The sequence below is a fragment of the Dreissena polymorpha genome, chromosome 11 (genome assembly GCF_020536995.1).
Source record: "Dreissena polymorpha isolate Duluth1 chromosome 11, UMN_Dpol_1.0, whole genome shotgun sequence".
Lineage (NCBI taxonomy): Eukaryota > Metazoa > Mollusca > Bivalvia > Myida > Dreissenidae > Dreissena > Dreissena polymorpha.
The window spans coordinates 56081200-56108294 of record NC_068365.1 but is presented as its reverse complement, the minus strand read 5'-3'; the positions used below and the strand labels follow the sequence as shown (position 1 = coordinate 56108294).

Below are 27095 nucleotides of genomic sequence, written 5' to 3'. Positions count from 1 at the left end.
TAGTATATTATTATTGTTATAATAGTAGCATTATACTACTATAATTATTGAATCAGTTGTGTGTACCATATTGTTATAATTAGCATTATAATTATAATAATAATTATAATATACTAATACATTAATTAATAAATACACATACAATTAGACATCGGATACATTTACAATAATAATTATTATTATTATTATTAATTACTTATATATTTAATAATAATGCAAAAGTCTACAGCACCCGGTATTCCCCGGCGGTCACCCCATACTAGTACTAACCGGGCTCGACGTGCTTAACTTCGGTGATCGGACGAGAACCGTTGTTTCAACGTGATATGGCCGTCGCACACTAACAGTCGAAAATTTCGCATTATATACCGCCGCGAACATCAAATGGAACCTATTTATATAAGCCGGTGGAAGAGTTCCTTATCCCCAAAACACAAACTCCATCAACCTTGATGCATCCGGTTGACGATCAGCTGCAGCCGCTGCACGTTCCGCGCCGGGCTCGTGTCGTTCGCCTTGCAGTCTCGTGCTGTCATCGGCCGGGCGGACATTACTGCATGAACAATTGCATGATTCAGGTATGATGCTTGGGACGAGGGTTAGCGCGAACGCAGACCCCACACGAATAAATTTGCGTACCCGAGTTTACCCACATTTGGGGTAATCGCAGGCGTCAGCCCAACCGAAGTGCAATGGGAGAGCCTCTTCCTGAGAAACCGCCTATATTATCACGGTATTCTCTGTACCAGTAAATATGCTTACACCATGGCACCAACACGAATGAACGTCTCATTATATTGTCAATCCGGTTTCCCCTCGTGTTCGCCGATATCCTCTCTTTTCACTACAACCACCGCTTAGGCGTCACGGGCACGCTTTCATAACATTGCCGCGTGGTTTTTTGGGACCATTTTCAAAACGGTGTCCCGTAAAAGCAATGGGTGCGAAATATTCGTACTTCCCGGGCCTGTATTCACCAACCGATTCTTAGAAACAAGACAATTACGCACGATTCGTCCGTGTACGAGTGTTCTACATGGAGCGAGTCAGAAAAGTAGAAATACATTTATCCCAACGCTTTCTGTTGTCATTACAAAACACATTACGTCCTACAAAATACACGAATAACATGATGTTCGCTTTATGAACGTCGTTGTTACGCATCACAATAGTTCCAACGTCTTTTTTCGTGCGTCACAATAGGTGAAACGTCGTTTCTATCGAGTCGCATCACAACGTCTCCATGTTTGCGAAAAAAAACGCAAAGAACTGAACGCGTGCCGTACCGTGATTTTTACAGAAGAGCAATAACAAGATTATTATTAGTAGTAGTAGTATTATTATTGTTATAAGTGTAGCATTATTACTACTATAATTATTTGAATCAGTTGTGTGTAACACCATATTGTTTATAATTAGCATTAATAATTATAATAATAATTTATCATAATACTAATACATTAATTAATAAATACACACTAAATTAGACATCGGATACATTTACAATATAATATTATTATTATTATTATTAATTACTATTATTATATTAATAATAAGGCAAAAGTCTACAGCACCCGGTATTCCCAGGCGGTCACCCATCCAAGTACTAAACCGGGCTCGACGTTGCTTAACTTCGGTGATCGGACGAGAACGGTGTTTTCAACGTGATATGGGCCGTAGACACTAACAGTCGAAAATATTCGCATTATATACCGCCGCGAACATCAAATGGAACCTATTTAGAGAAGCCGGTGGAAGAGTTCCTTATCCAACAAAACACAAAACTCCATCAACCTGGATGCATCCGGTTGACGATCAGCTGCAGCAGCTGCACGTTCCGCGCCGGGCTCGTGTCGTTCGCCTGGCAAGTCTCGTGCTGTCATCGGCCGGCGGGACATTACTGCATGAACAATTGCATGATTCAGGTATGATTGCTTGGACGGGGTTAGCGCGAACGCAGACCCCCACACGAATAAATTGCGTACCGCGTTACCCACATTTGGGTAATCGCAGGCGTCAGCCCAACCGAAGTGCAATGGGAGAGCCTCTTCCTGAGAAACCGCCTATATGATCACGGTATTCTCTGTACCAGGTAAGTATGCTTACACCATGGCACCAACACGAATTGAACAGTCTCATTATATTGTCAATCCGGTTTCCTCGTGTTCGCCGATATCCTCTCTTTTCACTACACACCGCTTAGGCGTCACGGGCGGCTTTCATAACTTGCCGCGTGGTTTTTGGACCCATTTTCAAAACGGTGTCCGCGTAAAAGCAATGGGTGCGAAAATATTCGTACTTCCCGGGCCTGTATTCACCAACCGATTCTTAGAACAAGACAATTACGCACGATTTCGTCGCGTGTAACGAGTGTTCTACATGGAGCGAGTCAGAAAAGTAGAAATATCATTTATCCCAACGCTTTCTGTGTCATTACAACACATTACTTTCCTAAAATACACGAATAACATGATGTTCGCTTTATGAACGTCGTTGTTACGCATCACAATAGTTCCACGTCTTTTTGACGTGCGTCACAATAGGTGAAACGTCGTTTCTATCGAGTCGCATCACAACGTCGCCATGTTTGCGAAAAAAAAACGCAAAGAACTGAACGCGTGCCGTACCGTGATTTGTACAGAAAGAGCAATAACAAGATTATTATTAGTAGTAGTAGTATTATTATTGTTTATCAGTAGTAGCATTATTACTACTATAATATTTGAATCAGTTGTGTGTTACATATTGTTTATAATTAGCATTAATAATTATAATAATAATTATAATAATACTAATACATTATTAATAAATACACATACAAATTAGACATCGGATAACATTTACAATAATAATAATTATTATTATTATTATTAATTACTATTATTATATTATAATAAGGCAAAAGTCTACAGCACCCGGTATTCCCAGGCGGTCACCCATCCAAGTACTAACCGGGCTCGACGTTGCTTAACTTCGGTGATCGGACGAGACCGGTGTTTTCAACGTGATATGGCCGTAGACACTAACAGTCGAAAATATTCGCATTATATACCGCCGCGAAACATCAAATGGAACCTATTTATAGAAGCCGTGGAATGAGTTCCTTATCCACAAAACACAAAACTCCATCAACCTGATCATCCGGTTGTTGACGATCAGCTGCAGCAGCTGCACGTTCCGCGCCGGGCTCGTGTCGTTCGCCTTGCAAGTCTCGTGCTGTCATCGGCCGGGCGGGACATTACTGCATGAAACAATTGCATGATTCAGGTATGATTGCTTGGACGAGGGTTAGCGCGAACGCAGACCCCCACACGAATAAATTGCGTACCCGAGTTACCCACATTTGGGGTAATCGCAGGCGTCAGCCCAACCGAATTGCAATGGGAGAGCCTCTTCCTGGAGAAACCGCCTATATGATCACGGTATTCTCTGTACCAGGTAAGTATGCTTACACCATGGCACCAACACGAATTGAACAGTCCCATTATATTGTCAATCCGGTTTCCTCGTGTTCGCCGATATCCTCTCTTTTCACTACACACCGCTTAGGCGTCACGGGCACGGCTTTCATAACATTGCCGCGTGGTTTTTGGGACCATTTTCAAAACGGTGTCCGCGTAAAAGCAATGGGTGCGAAAATATTCGTACTTCCGGGCCTGTATTCACCAACCGATTCTTAGAACAAGACAATTACGCACGATTTCGTCCGTGTAACGAGTGTTCTACATGGAGCGAGTCAGAAAAGTAGAAATATCATTTATCCCAACGCTTTCTGTGTCATTACAACAACCATTACGTTCCTACAAAATACACGAATAACATGATGTTCGCTTTATGAACGTCGTTGTTACGCATCACAATAGTTCCAACGTCTTTTTTGACGTGCGTCACAATAGTGTGAAACGTCGTTTCTATCGAGTCGCATCACAACGTCGCCATGTTTGCGAAAAAAACGCAAAGAACTGAACGCTTGCCGTACCGTGATTTGTACAGAAAGAGCAATAACAAGATTATTATTAGTAGTAGTATATTATTATTGTTATAAGTAGTAGCATTATTACTACTATATTATTTGAATCAGTTGTGTGTAACCATATTGTTTAATTAGCATTAATAATTATAATAATAATTATAATAATACTAATACATTAATTAATAAATACACATACAAATTAGACATCGGATAACATTTACAATAATAATAATTATTATTATTATTATTAATTACTATTATTATATTAATATAAGGCAAAAGTCTACAGCACCCGGTATTCCCAGGCGGTCACCCATCCAAGTACTAACCGGGCTCGACGTTGCTTAACTTCGGTGATCGGACGAGAACCGGTGTTTTCAACGTGATATGGCCGTAGACACTAACAGTCGAAAATATTCGCATTATATACGCCGCGAACATCAAATGGAACCTATTTATAGAAGCCGGTGGAAGAGTTCCTTATCCAACAAAACACAAACTCCATCAACCTGGATGCATCCGGTTGAACGATCAGCTGCAGCAGCTGCACGTTCCGCGCCGGGCTCGTGTCGTTCGCCTTGCAAGTCTTCGTGCTGTCATCGGCCGTGGCGGGACATTACTGCATGAACAATTGCATGATTCAGGTATGATTGCTTGGACGAGGGTTTAGCGCCGAACGCAGACCCCACACCAGAAAAATAATTGCGTACCCGAGTTACCCACATTTGGGGTAATCGCAGGCTCGCCCCCAACCGAAGTGCAATGGGAGAGCCTCTTCCTGGAGAAACCGCCTATATGATCACGGTATTCTCTGTACCAGGTAAGTATGCTTACACCATGGCACCAACACGAATTGAACAGTCTCATTATATTGTCAATCCGGTTTCCTCGTGTTGCCGATATCCTCTCTTTTCACTACACACCGCTTAGGCGTCACGGGCACGGCTTTCATAACATTGCCGCGTGTTTTTGGGACCATTTTCAAAACGTGTCCGCGTAAAAGCAATGGGTGCGAAATTTCGTACTTCCGGGCCTGTATTCACCAACCGATTCTTAGAACAAGACAATTACGCACGATTTCGTCCGTTGTAACGAGTGTTCTTACATGGAGCGAGTCAGAAAAGTAGAAATATCATGGTAGCCCAACGCTTTTCTGTGTCATTACAACACATTACGTTTCCTACAAAATACACGATAACATGATTCGCTTTATGAACGTCGTGTTTTACGCATCACAATAGTTCCAACGATCTTTTTGACGTGCGTCACAATAGGTGAAACGTCGTTTCTATCGAGTCGCATCACAACGTCGCCATGTTTGCGAAAAAAACGCAAAGAACTGAACGCGTGCCGTACACGTGATTTGTACAGAAGAGGCAATAACAAGATTATTATTAGTAGTAGTAGTATTATTATTGTTATAATTAGTAGCATTATTACTACTATAATTATTTGAATCAGTTGTGTGTAACCATATTGTTTATAATTAGCATTAATAATTATAATATATTATAATAATACTATACATTAATTAATAAATACACATCAAATTAGACATCGGATAACATTACAATAATAATAATTATTATTATTATTATTAATTACTATTATTATATTAATATAAGGCAAAAGTCTACAGCACCCGGTATTCCCAGGCGGTCACCCATCCAAGTACTAACCGGGCTCGACGTTGCTTACTTCGGTGGATCGGACGAGAACCGGTGTTTTCACGTGATATGGCCGTAGACACTAACAGTCGAAAATATTCGCATTATATACCGCCGCGAACATCAAATGGAACCTATTTATAGAAGCCGGTGGAAGAGTTCCTTATCCAACAAAACACAAAACTCCATCAACCTGGATGCATCCGGTTGACGATCAGCTGCAGCAGCTGCACGTTCCGCGCCGGGCTCGTGTCGTTCGCCTTGCAAGTCTCGTGCTGTCATCGGCCGGGCGGGACATTACTGCATGAACAATTGCATGATTCAGGTATGATTGCTTGGACGAGGGTTAGCGCGAACGCAGACCCCCACACGAATAAATTGCGTACCCGAGTTACCCCACATTTGGGGTAATCGCAGGCGTCAGCCCAACCGAAGTGCAATGGGAGAGCCTCTTCCTGGAGAAACCGCCTATATGATCACGGTATTCTCTGTACCAGGTAAGTATGCTTACACCATGGCACCAACACGAATTGAACAGTCTCATTATATTGTCAATCCGGTTTCCTCGTGTTCGCCGATATCCTCTCTTTTCACTACACACCGCTTAGGCGTCACGGGCACGGCTTTCATAACATTGCCGCGTGGTTTTTGGGAACCATTTTCAAAACGGTGTCCGCGTAAAGCAATGGGTGCGAAAATATTCGTACTTCCGGGCCTGTATTCACCAACCGATTCTTAGAACAAGACAATTACGCACGATTTCGTCCGTGTAACGAGTGTTCTACATGGAGCGAGTCAGAAAAGTAGAAATATCATTTATCCCAACGCTTTCTGGTGTCATTACAAACACATTACGTTCCTACAAAATACACGAATAACATGATGTTCGCTTTATGAACGTCGTTGTTACGCATCACAATAGTTCCAACGTCTTTTTGACGTGCGTCACAATAGGTGAAACGTCGTTTCTATCGAGTCGCATCACAACGTCGCCATGTTTGCGAAAAAAACGCAAAGAACTGAACGCGTGCCGTACCGTGATTTGTACAGAAAGAGCAATAACAAGATTATTATTAGTAGTAGTAGTATTATTATTGTTATAAGTAGTAGCATTATTACTACTATAATTATTTGAATCAGTTGTGTGTAACCATATTGTTTATAATTAGCATTAATAATTATAATAATAATTATAATAATACTAATACATTAATTAATAAATACACATACAAATTAGACATCGGATAACATTTACAATAATAATAATTATTATTATTATTATTAATTACTATTATTATATTAATAATAAGGCAAAAGTCTACAGCACCCGGTATTCCCAGGCGGTCACCCATCCAAGTACTAACCGGGCTCGACGTTGCTTAACTTCGGTGATCGGACGAGAACCGGTGTTTTCAACGTGATATGGCCGTAGACCACTAACAGTCGAAAATATTCGCATTATATACCGCCGCGAACATCAAATGGAACCTATTTATAGAAGCCGGTGGAAGAGTTTCCTTATCCAACAAAACACAAAAACTCCATCAACCTGGATGCATCCGGTTGACGATCAGCTGCAGCAGCTGCACGTTCCGCGCCGGGCTCGTGTCGTTCGCCTTGCAAGTCTCGTGCTGTCATCGGCCGGGCGGGACATTACTGCATGAACAATTGCATGATTCAGGTATGATTGCTTGGACGAGGGTTAGCGCGAACGCAGACCCCCACACGAATAAATTGCGTACCCGAGTTACACACATTTGGGGTAATCGCAGGCGTCAGCCCAACCGAAGTGCAATGGGAGAGCCTCTTCCTGGAGAAACCGCCTATATGATCACGGTATTCTCTGTACCAGGTAAGTATGCTTACACCATGGCACCAACACGAATTGAACAGTCTCATTATATTGTCAATCCGGTTTCCTCGTGTTCGCCGATATCCTCTCTTTTCACTACACACCGCTTAGGCGTCACGGGCACGGCTTTCATAACATTGCCGCGTGGTTTTTGGGACCATTTTCAAAACGGTGTCCGCGTAAAAGCAATGGGTGCGAAAATATTCGTACTTCCGGGCCTGTATTCACCAACCGATTCTTAGAACAAGACAATTACGCACGATTTCGTCCGTGTAACGAGTGTTCTACATGGAGCGAGTCAGAAAAGTAGAAATATCATTTATCCCAACGCTTTCTGTGTCATTACAACACATTACGTTCCTACAAAATACACGAATAACATGATGTTCGCTTTATGAACGTCGTTGTTACGCATCACAATAGTTCCAACGTCTTTTTGACGTGCGTCACAATAGGTGAAACGTCGTTTCTATCGAGTCGCATCACAACGTCGCCATGTTTGCGAAAAAAACGCAAAGAACTGAACCGCGTGCCGTACCGTGATTTGTACAGAAAGAGCAATAACAAGATTATTATTAGTAGTAGTAGTATTATTATTGTTATAAGTAGTAGCATTATTACTACTATAATTATTTGAATCAGTTGTGTGTAACCATATTGTTTATAATTAGCATTAATAATTATAATAATAATTATAATAATACTAATACATTAATTAATAAATACACATACAAATTAGACATCGGATAACATTTACAATAATAATAATTATTATTATTATTATTAATTACTATTATTATATTAATAATAAGGCAAAAGTCTACAGCACCCGGTATTCCCAGGCGGTCACCCATCCAAGTACTAACCGGGCTCGACGTTGCTTAACTTCGGTGATCGGACGAGAACCGGTGTTTTCAACGTGATATGGCCGTAGACACTAACAGTCGAAAATATTCGCATTATATACCGCCGCGAACATCAAATGGAACCTATTTATAGAAGCCGGTGGAAGAGTTCCTTATCCAACAAAACACAAAACTCCATCAACCTGGATGCATCCGGTTGACGATCAGCTGCAGCAGCTGCACGTTCCGCGCCGGGCTCGTGTCGTTCGCCTTGCAAGTCTCGTGCTGTCATCGGCCGGGCGGGACATTACTGCATGAACAATTGCATGATTCAGGTATGATTGCTTGGACGAGGGTTAGCGCGAACGCAGACCCCCACACGAATAAATTGCGTACCCGAGTTACCCACATTTGGGGTAATCGCAGGCGTCAGCCCAACCGAAGTGCAATGGGAGAGCCTCTTCCTGGAGAAACCGCCTATATGATCACGGTATTCTCTGTACCAGGTAAGTATGCTTACACCATGGCACCAACACGAATTGAACAGTCTCATTATATTGTCAATCCGGTTTCCTCGTGTTCGCCGATATCCTCTCTTTTCACTACACACCGCTTAGGCGTCACGGGCACGGCTTTCATAACATTGCCGCGTGGTTTTTGGGACCATTTTCAAAACGGTGTCCGCGTAAAAGCAATGGGTGCGAAAATATTCGTACTTCCGGGCCTGTATTCACCAACCGATTCTTAGAACAAGACAATTACGCACGATTTCGTCCGTGTAACGAGTGTTCTACATGGAGCGAGTCAGAAAAGTAGAAATATCATTTATCCCAACGCTTTCTGTGTCATTACAACACATTACGTTCCTACAAAATACACGAATAACATGATGTTCGCTTTATGAACGTCGTTGTTACGCATCACAATAGTTCCAACGTCTTTTTGACGTGCGTCACAATAGGTGAAACGTCGTTTCTATCGAGTCGCATCACAACGTCGCCATGTTTGCGAAAAAAACGCAAAGAACTGAACGCGTGCCGTACCGTGATTTGTACAGAAAGAGCAATAACAAGATTATTATTAGTAGTAGTAGTATTATTATTGTTATAAGTAGTAGCATTATTACTACTATAATTATTTGAATCAGTTGTGTGTAACCATATTGTTTATAATTAGCATTAATAATTATAATAATAATTATAATAATACTAATACATTAATTAATAAATACACATACAAATTAGACATCGGATAACATTTACAATAATAATAATTATTATTATTATTATTAATTACTATTATTATATTAATAATAAGGCAAAAGTCTACAGCACCCGGTATTCCCAGGCGGTCACCCATCCAAGTACTAACCGGGCTCGACGTTGCTTAACTTCGGTGATCGGACGAGAACCGGTGTTTTCAACGTGATATGGCCGTAGACACTAACAGTCGAAAATATTCGCATTATATACCGCCGCGAACATCAAATGGAACCTATTTATAGAAGCCGGTGGAAGAGTTCCTTATCCAACAAAACACAAAACTCCATCAACCTGGATGCATCCGGTTGACGATCAGCTGCAGCAGCTGCACGTTCCGCGCCGGGCTCGTGTCGTTCGCCTTGCAAGTCTCGTGCTGTCATCGGCCGGGCGGGACATTACTGCATGAACAATTGCATGATTCAGGTATGATTGCTTGGACGAGGGTTAGCGCGAACGCAGACCCCACACGAATAAATTGCGTACCCGAGTTACCCACATTTGGGGTAATCGCAGGCGTCAGCCCAACCGAAGTGCAATGGGAGAGCCTCTTCCTGGAGAACCGCCTATATGATCACGGTATTCTCTGTACCAGGTAAGTATGCTTACACCATGGCACCAACACGAATTGAACAGTCTCATTATATTGTCAATCCGGTTTCCTCGTGTTCGCCGATATCCTCTCTTTTCACTACACACACCGCTTAGGCGTCACGGGCACGGCTTTCATAACATTGCCGCGTGGTTTTTTGGGACCATTTTCAAAACGGTGTCCGCGTAAAAGCAATGGGTGCGAAAATATTCGTACTTCCGGGCCTGTATTCACCAACCGATTCTTAGAACAAGACAATTACGCACGATTTCGTCCGTGTAACGAGTGTTCTACATGGAGCGAGTCAGAAAAGTAGAAATATCATTTATCCCAACGCTTTCTGTGTCATTACAACACATTACGTTCCTACAAAATACACGAATAACATGATGTTCGCTTTATGAACGTCGTTGTTACGCATCACAATAGTTCCAACGTCTTTTTGACGTGCGTCACAATAGGTGAAACGTCGTTTCTATCGAGTCGCATCACAACGTCGCCATGTTTGCGAAAAAAAACGCAAAGAACTGAACGCGTGCCGTACCGTGATTTGTACAGAAAGAGCAATAACAAGATTATTATTAGTAGTAGTAGTATTATTATTGTTATAAGTAGTAGCATTATTACTACTATAATTATTTGAATCAGTTGTGTGTAACCATATTGTTTATAATTAGCATTAATAATTATAATAATAATTATAATAATACTAATACATTAATTAATAAATACACATACAAATTAGACATCGGATAACATTTACAATAATAATAATTATTATTATTATTATTAATTACTATTATTATATTAATAATAAGGCAAAAGTCTACAGCACCCGGTATTCCCAGGCGGTCACCCATCCAAGTACTAACCGGGCTCGACGTTGCTTAACTTCGGTGATCGGACGAGAACCGGTGTTTTCAACGTGATATGGCCGTAGACACTAACAGTCGAAAATATTCGCATTATATACCGCCGCGAACATCAAATGGAACCTATTTATAGAAGCCGGTGGAAGAGTTCCTTATCCAACAAAACACAAAACTCCATCAACCTGGATGCATCCGGTTGACGATCAGCTGCAGCAGCTGCACGTTCCGCGCCGGGCTCGTGTCGTTCGCCTTGCAAGTCTCGTGCTGTCATCGGCCGGGCGGGACATTACTGCATGAACAATTGCATGATTCAGGTATGATTGCTTGGACGAGGGTTAGCGCGAACGCAGACCCCCACACGAATAAATTGCGTACCCGAGTTACCCACATTTGGGGTAATCGCAGGCGTCAGCCCAACCGAAGTGCAATGGGAGAGCCTCTTCCTGGAGAAACCGCCTATATGATCACGGTATTCTCTGTACCAGGTAAGTATGCTTACACCATGGCACCAACACGAATTGAACAGTCTCATTATATTGTCAATCCGGTTTCCTCGTGTTCGCCGATATCCTCTCTTTTCACTACACACCGCTTAGGCGTCACGGGCACGGCTTTCATAACATTGCCGCGTGGTTTTTGGGACCATTTTCAAAACGGTGTCCGCGTAAAAGCAATGGGTGCGAAAATATTCGTACTTCCGGGCCTGTATTCACCAACCGATTCTTAGAACAAGACAATTACGCACGATTTCGTCCGTGTAACGAGTGTTCTACATGGAGCGAGTCAGAAAAGTAGAAATATCATTTATCCCAACGCTTTCTGTGTCATTACAACACATTACGTTCCTACAAAATACACGAATAACATGATGTTCGCTTTATGAACGTCGTTGTTACGCATCACAATAGTTCCAACGTCTTTTTGACGTGCGTCACAATAGGTGAAACGTCGTTTCTATCGAGTCGCATCACAACGTCGCCATGTTTGCGAAAAAAAACGCAAAGAACTGAACGCGTGCCGTACCGTGATTTGTACAGAAAGAGCAATAACAAGATTATTATTAGTAGTAGTAGTATTATTATTGTTATAAGTAGTAGCATTATTACTACTATAATTATTTGAATCAGTTGTGTGTAACCATATTGTTTATAATTAGCATTAATAATTATAATAATAATTATAATAATACTAATACATTAATTAATAAATACACATACAAATTAGACATCGGATAACATTTACAATAATAATAATTATTATTATTATTATTAATTACTATTATTATATTAATAATAAGGCAAAAGTCTACAGCACCCGGTATTCCCAGGCGGTCACCCATCCAAGTACTAACCGGGCTCGACGTTGCTTAACTTCGGTGATCGGACGAGAACCGGTGTTTTCAACGTGATATGGCCGTAGACACTAACAGTCGAAAATATTCGCATTATATACCGCCGCGAACATCAAATGGAACCTATTTATAGAAGCCGGTGGAAGAGTTCCTTATCCAACAAAACACAAAACTCCATCAACCTGGATGCATCCGGTTGACGATCAGCTGCAGCAGCTGCACGTTCCGCGCCGGGCTCGTGTCGTTCGCCTTGCAAGTCTCGTGCTGTCATCGGCCGGGCGGGACATTACTGCATGAACAATTGCATGATTCAGGTATGATTGCTTGGACGAGGGTTAGCGCGAACGCAGACCCCCACACGAATAAATTGCGTACCCGAGTTACCCACATTTGGGGTAATCGCAGGCGTCAGCCCAACCGAAGTGCAATGGGAGAGCCTCTTCCTGGAGAAACCGCCTATATGATCACGGTATTCTCTGTACCAGGTAAGTATGCTTACACCATGGCACCAACACGAATTGAACAGTCTCATTATATTGTCAATCCGGTTTCCTCGTGTTCGCCGATATCCTCTCTTTTCACTACACACCGCTTAGGCGTCACGGGCACGGCTTTCATAACATTGCCGCGTGGTTTTTGGGACCATTTTCAAAACGGTGTCCGCGTAAAAGCAATGGGTGCGAAAATATTCGTACTTCCGGGCCTGTATTCACCAACCGATTCTTAGAACAAGACAATTACGCACGATTTCGTCCGTGTAACGAGTGTTCTACATGGAGCGAGTCAGAAAAGTAGAAATATCATTTATCCCAACGCTTTCTGTGTCATTACAACACATTACGTTCCTACAAAATACACGAATAACATGATGTTCGCTTTATGAACGTCGTTGTTACGCATCACAATAGTTCCAACGTCTTTTTGACGTGCGTCACAATAGGTGAAACGTCGTTTCTATCGAGTCGCATCACAACGTCGCCATGTTTGCGAAAAAAACGCAAAGAACTGAACGCGTGCCGTACCGTGATTTGTACAGAAAGAGCAATAACAAGATTATTATTAGTAGTAGTAGTATTATTATTGTTATAAGTAGTAGCATTATTACTACTATAATTATTTGAATCAGTTGTGTGTAACCATATTGTTTATAATTAGCATTAATAATTATAATAATAATTATAATAATACTAATACATTAATTAATAAATACACATACAAATTAGACATCGGATAACATTTACAATAATAATAATTATTATTATTATTATTAATTACTATTATTATATTAATAATAAGGCAAAAGTCTACAGCACCCGGTATTCCCAGGCGGTCACCCATCCAAGTACTAACCGGGCTCGACGTTGCTTAACTTCGGTGATCGGACGAGAACCGGTGTTTTCAACGTGATATGGCCGTAGACACTAACAGTCGAAAATATTCGCATTATATACCGCCGCGAACATCAAATGGAACCTATTTATAGAAGCCGGTGGAAGAGTTCCTTATCCAACAAAACACAAAACTCCATCAACCTGGATGCATCCGGTTGACGATCAGCTGCAGCAGCTGCACGTTCCGCGCCGGGCTCGTGTCGTTCGCCTTGCAAGTCTCGTGCTGTCATCGGCCGGGCGGGACATTACTGCATGAACAATTGCATGATTCAGGTATGATTGCTTGGACGAGGGTTAGCGCGAACGCAGACCCCCACACGAATAAATTGCGTACCCGAGTTACCCACATTTGGGGTAATCGCAGGCGTCAGCCCAACCGAAGTGCAATGGGAGAGCCTCTTCCTGGAGAAACCGCCTATATGATCACGGTATTCTCTGTACCAGGTAAGTATGCTTACACCATGGCACCAACACGAATTGAACAGTCTCATTATATTGTCAATCCGGTTTCCTCGTGTTCGCCGATATCCTCTCTTTTCACTACACACCGCTTAGGCGTCACGGGCACGGCTTTCATAACATTGCCGCGTGGTTTTTGGGACCATTTTCAAAACGGTGTCCGCGTAAAAGCAATGGGTGCGAAAATATTCGTACTTCCGGGCCTGTATTCACCAACCGATTCTTAGAACAAGACAATTACGCACGATTTCGTCCGTGTAACGAGTGTTCTACATGGAGCGAGTCAGAAAAGTAGAAATATCATTTATCCCAACGCTTTCTGTGTCATTACAACACATTACGTTCCTACAAAATACACGAATAACATGATGTTCGCTTTATGAACGTCGTTGTTACGCATCACAATAGTTCCAACGTCTTTTTGACGTGCGTCACAATAGGTGAAACGTCGTTTCTATCGAGTCGCATCACAACGTCGCCATGTTTGCGAAAAAAACGCAAAGAACTGAACGCGTGCCGTACCGTGATTTGTACAGAAAGAGCAATAACAAGATTATTATTAGTAGTAGTAGTATTATTATTGTTATAAGTAGTAGCATTATTACTACTATAATTATTTGAATCAGTTGTGTGTAACCATATTGTTTATAATTAGCATTAATAATTATAATAATAATTATAATAATACTAATACATTAATTAATAAATACACATACAAATTAGACATCGGATAACATTTACAATAATAATAATTATTATTATTATTATTAATTACTATTATTATATTAATAATAAGGCAAAAGTCTACAGCACCCGGTATTCCCAGGCGGTCACCCATCCAAGTACTAACCGGGCTCGACGTTGCTTAACTTCGGTGATCGGACGAGAACCGGTGTTTTCAACGTGATATGGCCGTAGACACTAACAGTCGAAAATATTCGCATTATATACCGCCGCGAACATCAAATGGAACCTATTTATAGAAGCCGGTGGAAGAGTTCCTTATCCAACAAAACACAAAACTCCATCAACCTGGATGCATCCGGTTGACGATCAGCTGCAGCAGCTGCACGTTCCGCGCCGGGCTCGTGTCGTTCGCCTTGCAAGTCTCGTGCTGTCATCGGCCGGGCGGGACATTACTGCATGAACAATTGCATGATTCAGGTATGATTGCTTGGACGAGGGTTAGCGCGAACGCAGACCCCCACACGAATAAATTGCGTACCCGAGTTACCCACATTTGGGGTAATCGCAGGCGTCAGCCCAACCGAAGTGCAATGGGAGAGCCTCTTCCTGGAGAAACCGCCTATATGATCACGGTATTCTCTGTACCAGGTAAGTATGCTTACACCATGGCACCAACACGAATTGAACAGTCTCATTATATTGTCAATCCGGTTTCCTCGTGTTCGCCGATATCCTCTCTTTTCACTACACACCGCTTAGGCGTCACGGGCACGGCTTTCATAACATTGCCGCGTGGTTTTTGGGACCATTTTCAAAACGGTGTCCGCGTAAAAGCAATGGGTGCGAAAATATTCGTACTTCCGGGCCTGTATTCACCAACCGATTCTTAGAACAAGACAATTACGCACGATTTCGTCCGTGTAACGAGTGTTCTACATGGAGCGAGTCAGAAAAGTAGAAATATCATTTATCCCAACGCTTTCTGTGTCATTACAACACATTACGTTCCTACAAAATACACGAATAACATGATGTTCGCTTTATGAACGTCGTTGTTACGCATCACAATAGTTCCAACGTCTTTTTGACGTGCGTCACAATAGGTGAAACGTCGTTTCTATCGAGTCGCATCACAACGTCGCCATGTTTGCGAAAAAAACGCAAAGAACTGAACGCGTGCCGTACCGTGATTTGTACAGAAAGAGCAATAACAAGATTATTATTAGTAGTAGTAGTATTATTATTGTTATAAGTAGTAGCATTATTACTACTATAATTATTTGAATCAGTTGTGTGTAACCATATTGTTTATAATTAGCATTAATAACCAGGCATACGCGCATGTTCGAGCATGCGCGCATATATCAACTTTTGCTTTCATTTCAGTTTGTTTTCGGTTTCAGTTTCATTTTGAGAATATACACACGGCTTTCACTTTTACTTTCAAGGTGAAAAACAACCTCGTCCTTGGTTTTGCTATCATTAGCGGATATGGCTTGTTATATGACAATAGCCTATAGCCACTTAAATATTTAAAAATACGAAAGAAGTAATCGGGAACGGGCGGTACACGCGACGTGTCGTCTTAGGATGGTTGACATAATGTGTGCAAAATTATTTCAAATTATATAAATCAATATATATCGCACATACGCATAGAAAAACACACAGACAAAATGATTGTTATATGCCGTATTCTTGGATGCGGGGGGGGACTTGTCTATGTATTAAAGACCCTATATCGTTCATTTTATCGACCATTAGCCAATTGCATTAATCTGGATAACTCATATCCAGCGGATAACTTTTGGTTATCTTCAATTGTATGATAAGATAACCAAAAGTTATCCGCTGGATAAGACTTATCCAAATTTATACAATTGGCTACAGATTACTATAAATAACTCTCCGGTCTGTGAGGGTAACAGAAGGGAGATTTGTTTAGAAGGTAAAATATTTAATGACACTGTATGTATGTATGTTGTATGTATAGCAAAGGATTATTAATTTAAAAAAATGAAGAGCAGCGTATATGTTGTCAAATAGATAATCACTAGGACCAAAAACATAACACTTCGCACTATTGGACAGGAACGAGCAAATAAAATTGACGGGCGTATTGTATTAACACATGAACATTTATGTGAATGTTAATTTCAATTAGAATGTCTATAACGTAATATATTTTACACGTGTGATTGGACTAACGCGTGGTATACGAAATAGAGGTAATAGTTATATTCAAAAGTTAAATTATTTTTTATTTAATATTATCAAAAATCCCTACACCACCGGTAGGGCCTATGTTTACCCCGGGTTGATTTTAAACAAACAAAGGAGACCGCGATTTGATGATATACCTATTACCATTGTCTTGTATATATATCAAAACTTTTTAAAAAGTTATTCACTAAGTCTTTATAAATACTGTTAAATGGGGCGTATCCAATGTTTGAAGAGGGTCGTTATCTGAGGACCAAATATTGAAGCAGTGGGCCTAGTTGTTGAAGGAAAAGTTATTATTCTATCTATATATCATATGCGATTGAGCAGCTTTGAAACAACAGTTCGATTTGATAGTATGCCAAACATTTTTCGTCATTTGTTTGTTTTTACAATTCAAAGTAATTCTTTCGCGTTCGGATATTGATGTTAAATGACACAAACAAATCTTTCTAATATATATGCAGCACTGCACAGTATTATAGTATGGAAGTTAATTTAGCGAATATGATCAAATGTAGTAACAAGATCGAAAACTATAGCTGGAATCACCAGAACAAGGTTTAGGGGCGGCAATATGTAAACAATAAAGTTCGGTTGGGTAAGAGGCTCTTTTTTTGCAAAATTAATTATTTATTAAAAGTGATATTATGGGCATTTTGTACTGTTGAATTGAGCTGAAAAGAATTAAAAGGTCAAAAGAGTTAGTTAAAATGTGGTTACTGATCAATTATCTGCAACTCATCTTGCTACCAGTTGTTTATAAAAATATATTTTTTATTCGATATTCTTACGTTACCCACCCAGTCCTGTAAGCCGAAATGATCCGTAAAACAAAATTATGTCTTTGTGTCGTATGAACGAATCTGCACTTAAACTAAATTTAGTATCACATCGTACATGCATGATCAGTTGTCAAACGAAAGTACGATTGATATTCAAATGCATTATTTTTCTCTTTCCGGGATATTGTTTTAGTATGTTGATGCTGCATTAACAAATATATGTGTATATGAAGTGAAAACACCAAATATAAACAACGGTTGCGATAGACACCTATAAACTGTTAGATGCCCATAATATCACTTTAAACCTGTGTTTTAAATTAATGGTTTTTTGAATGCGGTGATTTTCAACGCTTGTACATGACTCACGTATTGTGCGGTATGTTGCATCTGTTATATCATACCACCATACAAGTAGAAATAGCAATCGGACTGTTAAGCTGCTCATAAGTCCGATAGCCCGCCCGCCCGCCAATCCGTCCGCCCGCCTGCCCGCCCGCCCGCCCGCCCGCCCGCCCGCCTATTTGTAAGTTTTGATTCTAGTTCATTCTTTAAAAATATTACCCAAACAAAGGAAATCTCATAGAAGCGAAATCTCAGCCTATAAAGTTAATGCTCTTAACACGCCGCTGGAACCAGCACAACAACAACGCAATCAGCTTCAATATTCAACTAAATTCTCGTCATTTTAGACTCCACAGTTTTTTGTTTCCGCGATACATGCCATCTTTAATTTTGCAAAACGGAATAAAGTCATTAACTACACGTTAGGGCATTAAAATGTTTTCAACAAATTATGCACATGTCTACAACATGTTAAACATTGTTTCTTGTTCAATCCTGGTAAATCCGACCTTTGCGTCAAGAGGACCAACGAGTACGCTAAATTAAGTAAAAGTGAGTAAGCTTACGATTTTGCCATAAACTTAATGACGGCCTCTGGGATACTTTTCATTAGGCAACAAAATATAATACTTGGGCATAAGTTGTTGTGTTTTCTTTTCAGAACATTTTTGTTCCAAAAATATGTTTTGTCATTGTGGTTTATGTTTCTGATTTGGTAATTTATATATAAGGCGTAAAAATCGGCTTCCTTTATCAGACCGATTCCGACCCTTACTTTTCATGTCAACCTTTGTTCGACCTTTGTTCGATAATGTTTCCTATATATATATTCGATCAGATTTGCTAAAGAAAGAATTGTTGTATTGACTGTACAAGTATTTACAGAGACTTGACAGATTTTGTCCTTGAAAACCCGTATTAAGATGAGAAATAACTCGTGTCTACAAAAAAAGTGTTAGCAAAAGGTTGTAAGATGCAGGGCCACGTGACTGTTGGGTTTTCCAGTTAAACGTTCAATATCATGTATGTAACATACCGGTAAGTTCTGCTTTGTTTCCAAACAACTTTTTTAAACATGTTTTCTTCTTTAAAATTTAAAGTAGTGCATAAAAGACAGATTTTGATGCTGCTTATGGCAACGTTCTACCTTAAGATATTGGCACAAACTGCAAGAAAAACTGTCTTGTATACACTAAAAAAATTTGCATATGTATTTCAATAAAGTTCTTAACGGTGTGTTTACATTCTGTCCAGCCCGTGTGTAACCCCTGAAAACCCCGTTGATTCTGCACCCTGGTTGTGCCGACCTACATGCCCTATTTTAGGGCATGCTAGTTGCACGAACAACTTTTTTTTCCAGATATGAATATTTGCCAAGATCATGATACTTTTAGCGTTTTTATTTAACGAATTAAAATTAACACCAGTCTGATTACACGTTACATACGTTCATACGTTTTTCATTCTGTACTGTGCCTGATTTAAATGCAAAATGAAATAACTATTTAACGGATGCATGAAATGAAATTATAATTATAGAATTAACAACATTAACAACAAATACATGTTCATAATGAGTATTGGTTATCTTGTGATGAAAATTCATATTTTTTATTAATAGTTATTTCATAATAGTCATTACATAATTACAATTCGAGTCAACAATACATTATTACAATACATTATCAATCGACCAACAGATCACGTTTCCTTTAATTCCATTATTTAAACGAATCGCTTTTGCAAAATAAAAATACATTTTTAATAACAAACCATGTTCAAATTGCCGCGAATTTCCGACTGTCGAAGAAATTGCAGAAATTAATACAAAAGCACATATCCACGTAACGAATTTACGTATGACGATAAATCTGCAGAGGTGATCAACATAATCATTTTCGAGCGATAAGTCAGATTTAAAGGTTATGTTTGGTAAAACTTGTTTCATGAAAGAAAACATGTTTCTTAAAATCCTATGTTCCAAGATTAACGTGTATTTACGTAGCCCTTTCGAAGTAGGCCGCATATAGCATTGCTGTCTGTCTGTCTGTTTGTCTGTCCGTCCATCTGTAAGTCTGCACTAGCGTCCGAAAATTCTTGTCTCATATCTTAGCTTTATTTTGATAATTTGAAAATAACTCGGCACATTTTAAGACGTCGTATCGCGTGTAATACCGTATCCCTACTACAACGTATTTTAACTTAGAGGTCAAAGTTAAAATAAAGCCATAAAAGCTTTAAAATGTATATCTATATCAAATGTATATGTATATATGAATGACTTACTTCTTAAAAAAAATGTATTATACTTTCCTTAAAAACGCGCGATTGTGTTCATACTAACACCCTTTTAATGTAAGAAAGAATCATTAAGTCAAGACTATAATGAGATTGTGAGTCATTGTGTGTTTTACGACTAATGTATAATTGCATCTGTATAATAGCATGCTACTCAATCTGTAATGGTTAATAAGTCAAATGAGGTGACTGAAGTATTAATGTTTAATACATTGAAATGCAGTCGTGTTATTTGATTTATCTTCACGATTCTCGTTACAAATGTTGCGTAAAATATTTAACATAAGTAGACCTTATTAATTTACTCTCCAATTTACATTTACTCATTATCTCGTTATAATTTCCTAATAATTTAAAAATTACAAATGCTTAACAATTTATGAATAAAGTTATTAAGAAAATATCTTTGGTAGTAATGTTCATTGTCCTCAAGGGGCGCGGGAAAAACTTAAAGAATGTATCAATCATTGTGTCCGAAACTTTGAGAAGACTTTTAGCGATATTCGCCCTGCTGTGGTTCATATACACAAACATGACATTATTATTTTTCTAGCTTTTGATATACATGTCTTGTTATTCTTTATATATTTATTTTGTTACTAGCAATAATAAAAGTATTAGTAGAAGTATTATTAGTAAAATCTTACCTGATGTCCGTATTTATGTTGCCGGAAGGTTTCCGTGTGGTTCTATCGCGGAGGATAAACTCGTTTGGCTGTAATATATTTATTAATGGTAATAAATATCATTAATATACAACAAAGAGATGTATACTCTTTGAATGTAAAGAATCGAATCTATATAAATATAGCAATACACAAATACAAGTAATGCATGGTCCGACGGTGATCCTTAAAATACAAACAATACTAACAATACACACAATACAAAATACAATTTAGCAACGAAACATAGTGAAAATACTAAAACATAGTTACCTGTAATATATTTATTAATGGTAATAAATATCATTAATATACAACAAAGAGATGTATACTCTTTGCATGTAAAGAATCGAATGACTTTAGCAATCATACGATTCACGAGATCGACATAAAACATATCAGTGCACGGGAAAAGGGATGAGTGATCTGAGTATTAGACAAATTATAAAAGTGCAATTGTATGGATAAGATGAGCTGAACCTATCTAACCTAGAGCAAAACGACCTTAACGAATAAATCGAATACTAGTTAACAACTAATCAACGAGTACAATAAGTATTAAAATAACTACCGTTATAAACTCATAGACAAGTCGTGATTTACATTTAAAGTTAACCATATATGTAGAAATTGGTACAACAATAAAACAACACAACACAATATAGTTTTATATTTAATAATAAATACGATCTGTAACATTTATGTACTTACAGTTTGTGGCAAGCATTTAAGCCGCAATCATGAGTTCTGAACCGGTTTCTGTCACGCATGAAAACACCGTCTAATAAACAATAGACCATTGACGAGATTTTATTGTTAACATCCCGAAATGCTCGTGACTTGTACATGTATTGATGCTCGTGACGTGCACATGTATCGATATTATAACGGCTCGCATTAACATGAACAATCGTCGATGTTTGATATTTATTCACACTACTATATGTGTGACCAATACTGACAATACATAACCCCGGGATAGGAGTATTTATTTTTTGCTTGTGCTCGAAATCAAATGAACTATATCGGCAGGTGAAAGTTTTTCGGTAAGCTAATTTCAAAGGAGTAGCTGAAGAGATTTCATTCAAACATTATTGCCCAATATTAAAATGACCAATACACCAAGTTCGCAATTTTTCTAAATTAAAAGCATTTTTATCTACAAATATGCCGATATACAAGATAAGCAGGTTAACGTTGTTTTTAGCGAATGAAGTCTTTGGAATAGCACGAGGGACAGCTTGAGGTATATCATTCAAACATTCAAAATGTTTTCCCCGTATTAAAAGGTGTGTGCCTCTAGGTTGAAATGTGTCGTATTTCTTGGTCTTTGTGTACAATTGACAATTTTTCAAAGACACTAAACAACGTCAAGAGAGTTAATACGCTGCTCGCAATTACATATTTTACAGTTTTGTTCTACGATTTGATCTTCTGACCTTGCTTTTGACCATACTTGATCCGATTTTGACTAAGGATATGCTTTAAACCTGTTAACATTGTCCCTGAAGTGAGTTAGACTATCTTTCGCAAGGCATTTTGCATCACAATTAGCCATTCAGTCATCCGAGAAGTGATTGTTTGTATGTGCCGACTTTGATGTTAGCTTATATACAGAGATAAAATTCGCGTGACGTATGGTATTAATTATGTGCACGTACTTCAAATAATATGTTATTCATTTGCTTAAATAAATATGTATTATTATTTGCCTTTTTCTTTTATGCATTGTATTTGTCCCTTAATCAAACAAACTAGAAGCGTTGTCAGTGTAAGGTATGTAATCAGGTCACAAATAAACAACTTTAACGTTTCCATAAAACTTCATATGAATATATATTTTACAAAGACCCCAATCCCATGAAATAGCGTATGTGATGGGCGGAGTCTAGGTATAGGTCACTTCTAGTAAGAATAGCACAATGGAACCCACTTAATTCATCGAAAACAATCGGAGTTATTGAAATTAAATATTGTTATACATTAATAGATCGTATCTAGACATTGATTTGAATTGATTATGGGGTGAGTGGGACCAATGTCATGATTAGTAATAAAGAACGTATTTGTGTTCAATAGCTCAGCAATAATTTAAGCTATTGTAATAAAACAATGAAAATAAATATATATAAATACATAATAACCAGCCCTTGTTTGGATTGCATGTGGAATGCATGATTTCACGGTCAAGATAATTGTTGCGTGATAGTAAAAAACACAAATATATTCTAGTTATTAAAAAAAATCATTTTAGTTATGATATTTGTGAGGAAATAGTAATACTGAACATTAACCATGCTCTAAAATATCCATTATGTTCATCTTTTGACAAGCACGGATGGTCGAGTGGTTTAAGCGGGGGACGTTTTACTCCAGGAATCGAGGGGTCAGTGGTTCGAGCCCTGTTTAGGGTTACTTTTTTACTTTTTTAAATTGTATTATTGTTTTTTTACTGGAGATTTTTAGGTCGAATGCTTAAATTTATCAATATAAAGCATTTAATGACAAGCTTCAATACATGCCAAAATCTGTGAAAAGGCCTTTTCAATTTAACCCATTAAATCTTGTATGAAAATTTTTATTTTGTAAACACCTTTTTTCCGACCCTTGTGATAAATAAATTAACCAAAATATTTTTCCAGTTTATTTTTATTATTTTTATTATGATAATAATAATAATAATAATAATAATAATTATTATTATTATTATTATTATTATTATTATTATTATTATTATTATTATTATTGATGCATTGTGTCCGTTTGGTGTACATTCAACAGGAAAAAGCTACATTACAACAAATTAGCGTAGTGTAACCGCTCCTAATTGCCAATCATATTTCTATTTTACAATTAAAATAATATCCACATACTATTTTGAATACATCAAATATAAAAACATTTTTATTTTTATGGTGGTTTAAATATAAGTTTAAAAAAAAACCCCAAAATTGGTATTTAGTAGAACCAGTCCAGAAAATAAATTGGCACTTCCTGTCTTCTGCAGTCAGTTACAGTGCTCAAACCATAAAGGAAGGATGGAAATGGTGGTGGAGAAAGGTAACATATTCTTGGAGTTAATGCCATTGAAAAAATTATGTACAAATTTTTTTTTGTCGCAAAATAACATTAAATGATAAGTCCATTTTTAAGTGTAATTAAGCTCCTTAATTGTATTTAGACGAATGAGCAATGCTGCGCTGCCCCTTCTGGGCCCCTAGCTGGGTCACGTGGGTTTCCTGCTTATCAGCCCGCCTTCGCACACAGGTCATTAATGAATGCGCGTCTGTGCAGAACGCAAGATGTTTTTAACTGTGTTTCGTTTATCATTTGAATAGTTAAATTATATAGATATTCACATAATGTTTTGTGTGCACCTCTGAGTATTATCTAATTATGGCGGATACTGAAAATGAAAGTGCTGACGATTTTAACTTTGACGCTTGGGCAAGTGATATTAATCTAAACAGAAAAGTGACCCAGATTCTTAGACAAGAAGACCTATGCACAAAAGACTCATTGAAATTAGTTAGTGAACACGAGCTCAGGAGCATCGGTGTGCAATTAGGCAGTGCGAAGTTAATTTGCAAGGAAGTTCTTAAGTGGACGGACAAGCAGGAAACATCAGCCCCACCCAGCAACAGCAACCGTTGAACCAGTTCCCGACGAGGTCACGTTGGACTTAGCCGGTAAGAGTTTAGATGACCTGCTTGGCCAAATTAGCGAGCCACACGTTAATACCACTTAACAGCAAACAAATATGCATTTCATGGACCCTCGTTCCGTTCTAACAATGAAAGCAAAGAGTAAAAAAGCCGTTCATATAGATCAATTTTTGACGGAAAAGAGCAAGCGTAAGAGGCAAAACAGACGGAAGGAGTATGTGCTCCGATCAAAGGAAAGTGAAACACTTGTGCTAAAACAGATGATGAACACCCATACTTGGGCATTCAGATAGAAGAATGGGGTGCTGCAAACATGAGGCTTCTCAATCACCTTCTTTCGACTAACCTGCTACAACGTCAAGAAGTGGAATACTACTTGGCATACACCACAAGGATATTTGAATTCGCGGACATTTACGAGTGGTCTAGTGTCTTGGGTTACGACTACCATTATCGAGAGCTCCAGGCCGAACATAACTTCAAGTGGGATCTTTTTCACCACATATGGAACTTCAAATGTTAGTTCCTAAAAGAACAAAGCCCGTTGTGACTTCGGCGATCAATCAACACCACAGCGTAGAAGACTGTAGAATTTTCAAAGCCAGGGGGTCGTGTCCGTTTGGAAACACTTGTCGTTACAGACACCCTTAGATGCCTTCGCTAGAATCAACGCGTCCATATGCAAACAAATCAAAAAACCAGAATACCGACCTAAGTCACTAAATTATGAGGCATGGGAACGATACCTGCCGACCGACTACGCAGATCGTGAATTTCTTCTTTCGGAATTAAAAATGGATTTCACATTATAAACCTGACGCAGATAGGTACCAGTGTTGAAGTAGAGCACTCACTATTCTTCGGCCACTAAACCTTCCACGCGCGTGCAAACAGAGGCCCAAATTCTTACGGAGATTGAAAATGGGCATTATAAAATTGTCGAAGAAAAGCCTACCATCATTTCAGAACTCGGAGCTATACCCAAGGGAAATGATCCACCACAAAAAAATATTAATTCACGATTGTAGTCGACCGGCAGGTTGCGCGGTGAATGACTTCGCAGACACGGAAACATTCAAATACCAGTCGACCAAGGATGCCATGGATTTAATGACACAAAATTGTTATATGGCGAAGCTAGACCTCCAAAATGCCTACAGAAGTGTTCGAATACACCCATCAAATTATGCAGCAACTGGTCTTAAATGGCGTTTTTCTAATGACACCAAGGAAACATACATGGTCGACACGCGGCTCCCGTTTGAGGCCTCCCGATCACCCCTGCTGTTTAACTCCCTGACGCAGGACGTGCGAGCAATAATGAAAAAACGTGATTCAATGCAATAGTGGTCTATCTAGACGATTTCTTAATCCTGGGAAATTCGTTTGAAGTTTGTCAAATGGCACTCCTTGAACTTTTACGGCTATTACGCGAGCTCGGTTTTCAGATAAACTATAACAAAATAGACGGGCCAGCGCAGGAAATAACATTTCTCGGCCTGGTTCTAAATTCGGTGACTATGACAATTCGGATTCCAAATACAACATTGCAGGAAATTCACGGACTACTACACAAAACGATGAACTCGCGTAAGATTACGAAAAGACATATACAGCATATTGTCGGTAAACTAAATTGGATCACACAATGCATATATGGCTGGCGTTTCCATCTGCGACGTCTAATTGACCGCGCCAACACACTTCGTGCTAGTAGCCACCGAACCCACGTGACCAGGGACATGAAACTGGATATAGTTTGGTGGCTTGAATTCATGAAAGTGTTTAACGGTACCATGCAAATAATTGACTCTAGGTCGGCTCTGTCTGTTAGCATCGATGCATGAATAATTTCATGTGGAGCGTTTTATCAGGGAGATTTTATTTACATGCCCTGGGCAATGAAAACTGCAAAACTACCCATAAACTACCTCGAAGTGTTATCTTTAGAAGTAGCCGCTAGACGCTGGTCACATCTGTGGACTAATCGACTTGTTTATGTGACTTGTGATAATATGGCGGCATGCTCAATCATTAATAAGAATACTTGTAGGCACCCTGTAGTTATGGATTCGTTACGACGTGTTTTTTGGCTAAGCGCAATTTATAACTTTAGAATTCGCGCTCTGTTGTATCCAGGCATTTACAATACCCTAGCAGATAGCG

At 39.0% G+C, this 27095-nt stretch overlaps 1 long non-coding RNA gene, 21 other non-coding genes and 3 pseudogenes across 32 annotated transcripts; all 25 read right to left on the bottom strand.

Moving 5' to 3' along the window:
* Positions 1-220: 220 nt before the first annotated feature.
* On the bottom strand, positions 221-338 carry LOC127851954 (5S ribosomal RNA; annotated as a pseudogene).
* A 255-nt stretch (positions 339-593) lies between these two features.
* Positions 594-756, bottom strand: LOC127851970 (U1 spliceosomal RNA). Its single transcript, XR_008036084.1, has one exon. It is a non-coding gene; the product is annotated as a U1 spliceosomal RNA (small nuclear RNA).
* Positions 757-1562: 806 nt separating this feature from the next.
* LOC127851952 (5S ribosomal RNA) lies at positions 1563-1682 on the bottom strand (annotated as a pseudogene).
* A 61-nt stretch (positions 1683-1743) lies between these two features.
* On the bottom strand, positions 1744-15699 carry LOC127850944 (uncharacterized). Of its 11 annotated transcripts, none has more exons than XR_008035580.1 (8): positions 13944-14351; positions 12594-12700; positions 11243-11349; positions 9891-9997; positions 8541-8647; positions 7190-7296; positions 5834-5940; positions 3170-3241 (listed from the first exon to the last, which is right to left on the bottom strand). It is a non-coding gene; the product is annotated as an uncharacterized LOC127850944 (long non-coding RNA). The 11 variants fall into 11 exon arrangements; XR_008035574.1 differs by lacking the exon at positions 3170-3241 and adding an exon at positions 15294-15699 and having other exon boundaries at positions 5789-5940; positions 13944-14050; XR_008035575.1 differs by lacking the exons at positions 3170-3241; positions 5834-5940 and adding an exon at positions 1744-1794.
* On the bottom strand, positions 1940-2100 carry LOC127851969 (U1 spliceosomal RNA). Its single transcript, XR_008036083.1, has one exon. It is a non-coding gene; the product is annotated as a U1 spliceosomal RNA (small nuclear RNA).
* Positions 2904-3021, bottom strand: LOC127851950 (5S ribosomal RNA). Its single transcript, XR_008036069.1, has one exon. It is a non-coding gene; the product is annotated as a 5S ribosomal RNA (ribosomal RNA).
* LOC127851965 (U1 spliceosomal RNA) lies at positions 3283-3446 on the bottom strand. The gene has a single exon (XR_008036079.1). It is a non-coding gene; the product is annotated as a U1 spliceosomal RNA (small nuclear RNA).
* On the bottom strand, positions 4254-4372 carry LOC127851949 (5S ribosomal RNA). Its single transcript, XR_008036068.1, has one exon. It is a non-coding gene; the product is annotated as a 5S ribosomal RNA (ribosomal RNA).
* Positions 4633-4801, bottom strand: LOC127851971 (U1 spliceosomal RNA). The gene has a single exon (XR_008036085.1). It is a non-coding gene; the product is annotated as a U1 spliceosomal RNA (small nuclear RNA).
* LOC127851953 (5S ribosomal RNA) lies at positions 5604-5721 on the bottom strand (annotated as a pseudogene).
* LOC127851964 (U1 spliceosomal RNA) lies at positions 5981-6145 on the bottom strand. Its single transcript, XR_008036078.1, has one exon. It is a non-coding gene; the product is annotated as a U1 spliceosomal RNA (small nuclear RNA).
* LOC127851948 (5S ribosomal RNA) lies at positions 6956-7074 on the bottom strand. Its single transcript, XR_008036067.1, has one exon. It is a non-coding gene; the product is annotated as a 5S ribosomal RNA (ribosomal RNA).
* LOC127851966 (U1 spliceosomal RNA) lies at positions 7337-7500 on the bottom strand. Its single transcript, XR_008036080.1, has one exon. It is a non-coding gene; the product is annotated as a U1 spliceosomal RNA (small nuclear RNA).
* LOC127851947 (5S ribosomal RNA) lies at positions 8310-8428 on the bottom strand. The gene has a single exon (XR_008036066.1). It is a non-coding gene; the product is annotated as a 5S ribosomal RNA (ribosomal RNA).
* Positions 8688-8851, bottom strand: LOC127851963 (U1 spliceosomal RNA). Its single transcript, XR_008036077.1, has one exon. It is a non-coding gene; the product is annotated as a U1 spliceosomal RNA (small nuclear RNA).
* Positions 9660-9778, bottom strand: LOC127851985 (5S ribosomal RNA). Its single transcript, XR_008036096.1, has one exon. It is a non-coding gene; the product is annotated as a 5S ribosomal RNA (ribosomal RNA).
* LOC127851967 (U1 spliceosomal RNA) lies at positions 10038-10199 on the bottom strand. Its single transcript, XR_008036081.1, has one exon. It is a non-coding gene; the product is annotated as a U1 spliceosomal RNA (small nuclear RNA).
* On the bottom strand, positions 11012-11130 carry LOC127851979 (5S ribosomal RNA). Its single transcript, XR_008036090.1, has one exon. It is a non-coding gene; the product is annotated as a 5S ribosomal RNA (ribosomal RNA).
* On the bottom strand, positions 11390-11553 carry LOC127851962 (U1 spliceosomal RNA). Its single transcript, XR_008036076.1, has one exon. It is a non-coding gene; the product is annotated as a U1 spliceosomal RNA (small nuclear RNA).
* On the bottom strand, positions 12363-12481 carry LOC127851968 (5S ribosomal RNA). The gene has a single exon (XR_008036082.1). It is a non-coding gene; the product is annotated as a 5S ribosomal RNA (ribosomal RNA).
* LOC127851961 (U1 spliceosomal RNA) lies at positions 12741-12904 on the bottom strand. The gene has a single exon (XR_008036075.1). It is a non-coding gene; the product is annotated as a U1 spliceosomal RNA (small nuclear RNA).
* LOC127851957 (5S ribosomal RNA) lies at positions 13713-13831 on the bottom strand. The gene has a single exon (XR_008036071.1). It is a non-coding gene; the product is annotated as a 5S ribosomal RNA (ribosomal RNA).
* Positions 14091-14254, bottom strand: LOC127851960 (U1 spliceosomal RNA). The gene has a single exon (XR_008036074.1). It is a non-coding gene; the product is annotated as a U1 spliceosomal RNA (small nuclear RNA).
* On the bottom strand, positions 15063-15181 carry LOC127851946 (5S ribosomal RNA). The gene has a single exon (XR_008036065.1). It is a non-coding gene; the product is annotated as a 5S ribosomal RNA (ribosomal RNA).
* On the bottom strand, positions 15441-15604 carry LOC127851959 (U1 spliceosomal RNA). Its single transcript, XR_008036073.1, has one exon. It is a non-coding gene; the product is annotated as a U1 spliceosomal RNA (small nuclear RNA).
* Positions 15700-27095: the final 11396 nt, after the last annotated feature.